A 2,397-nucleotide genomic window follows, 5' to 3' on the forward strand; every position below is an offset into this window, starting at 1 on the left:
GGACCCAATTGGAAGTGGGTACCCAAATTAAACGTTGTCTAATCGCAGAAGAAGCAGCATGTTTGACTGGCACATTAGAGCTTCTGTCATTATTCCTAAAGAAAGAAGGATGTTTTGTTGTATGTTTTATTGTTATTTATTTACTTATTGTTTATTCTTTTTGTATATAGTTTTATTTCTTGATTAACCTTCACTTGTTTTCATAGTTAACAGGTTTATCTTGCAGAGACTTGCAAGGTTTGAGGGGGAGTATGTGCTTAAAAAGAATAAAACCTCTTGAAGAAGCAAAATATATTTCATCACAGAAGTCTTTTCACATATCCTCTGTGATAGCTCTCAGAGGCTCTTTGAACGGATTMTCTGTCGATACTTCTTCTTAGGATTTTAAATGGTTTTTAGTTCGAGGGGGAGTCATGGAAACTGGCTCATAGGGGAGTTTTGAAATGAAAATCAAAACCTCAGAAGGTGCCAAAATTTTTTAAGTATCTTGTTCTCAGAGGTCAACTCATCAGAACCTTTAACGCTTCTATCAGAGGCTCTGTGGGTTTGAACTGAGCAAGTACTCATCTCTCTGAGGATTTTCAAACCGTTTAGGTAAATAAAGGTGTAACATGCTAGAAGACCCCGCACATATCACAGAGGCTCTGTTACTCTTAGGCCTCTGACAGAACTCTCTTATAGTTTTCTATTATTGATATGGTGCACGTGGTTATGTGGATAAGGGTTAAAGCAAATCACGCGCGTGTCAGAAACAGGGGCGCACGTCATCAATTGTGCGTCTTCCCAACATCGTGTGTCATATTTTTGATTCGTCACTCCCTATAGCCACTCATCACACTTTTTCTCCTAACAAACGGTTCCCATTCAAAATCCCTCACTATAAATACCCTTTCCCCCCAAAACCTAAACTTTACATTACTGCTTATACTCCGACGAATCTCAAGCTTTCTGATCAAACCTGCAAAATATCAAGTTTTCTAATACCTGCAACAATGTCGTCAAGTTCTTCCACCTCCGCTCAATCTGTAAATGTCTCAAGCGACAACGAAGTAACCCAATCACATGCACTAACTTCTCATGCCCTTTTATTTTCCCAAAATCGATACGAGAAAGTGGTACGGGTTAAGAATCCCAATAACTATTATTTTGCTCCTTCTTCATCTGGTTTTCCTGAATTCACCTATCCTCTCATTGAAATCCTTCGCAACCATCCATTATACTATGCTCTCTCAGCCACTAAACCTACCCCTGAAACATATCTTACCCAATTTTTACTCAGTTCTTATATTACTACTCTTGACAATTCTGGTTTAAGCATCGTAGGTTATGCTTCTCATCCGACTGTGAAATTGCTTGTCCCAATGGAACTAAATGTGAATACCCTGGGAACAGCCCTCTGTCTACCCTCCTTGGAAACTCTTAATTTGGATAGTTTTGCCCCATCACCAACGAACGTCGAATTGATCCAATTTCTTGAATTTCACTCTTACACTGCGAAGACAAAAATTGCTAAAAGGACTGAATTCAAACGGAAAGGCCTTCCTCCAATTTGGAATACTCTATTTTCCATAATCAATTGTTGTCTAATAGGGAAGGTCGGCAGCCATGACCAAGCTTCACACACCATGCTTTCCATTGAATATGGAATCTATTTTAACCTGCCCCTTGATTACGCACAACTCATATTCGAAGACATGGTGGGATTAATCAAGAAAAAGTGCGCTACTCAGAGGGGTGAGAAGTCTAAAGTGAAGGCACAGAAGAAGGCCAAAGAGGATCTCAATCATCCAAACCTTATCCTACAGAGGTTCTTTGGTCTGGTCTTTGGTGAAATGATAGCAAAGAAGCTGCCCTCTGCAGAACCAAATGCGAGGTTGTATCCAATGAAAGAGTTCCACCCCATAGAGCATGAGCTAGGGTACAGAAGCCCAAGACCTCTATCAAAAGCCATGCTCAAATACCTTAGCCACGAAGATAGGAAAGTGTACAGACGTGGATACCGGAGGCCAGAGCCGGTCCCTGAAACCCCTCCACGTATAGGAATTCCCTTAGAAGAGAGAGTACAAAAAATGAGGGTTGAGGGAAGAAGGGAGGAGCCAGCAGAGGCTGGAGAGGTGAGTGAGGACAGACCAAGAGTAGCAAGTCCCCCACCAAAGAAGACACAGAAGACTCAGAAGTTTGTTGACTCTTCTGAGAAAAAGAAAGGGAAGAAGAGACCCGCAGAAGAAGAAGGTCCAAGCAGTCCTCTGCAAAAGCCAAAGAAGAAGAAATCAAAGAAGGCCCAACCCGCAGAGGTTGTGGTTACAGAGGCTGTACTCCAAGAAAGCCCCGCAGAGGCTGCTCCAAAGCGCAGAAGGTTGCGCAAGGTTGTTCACGAAAAGTCCCCAACAGAGCAGA

The sequence above is a fragment of the Cynara cardunculus genome, assembly GCF_001531365.2.
Source record: "Cynara cardunculus var. scolymus isolate 2C chromosome LG 13, CcrdV1, whole genome shotgun sequence".
Classification (NCBI taxonomy): domain Eukaryota; kingdom Viridiplantae; phylum Streptophyta; class Magnoliopsida; order Asterales; family Asteraceae; genus Cynara; species Cynara cardunculus.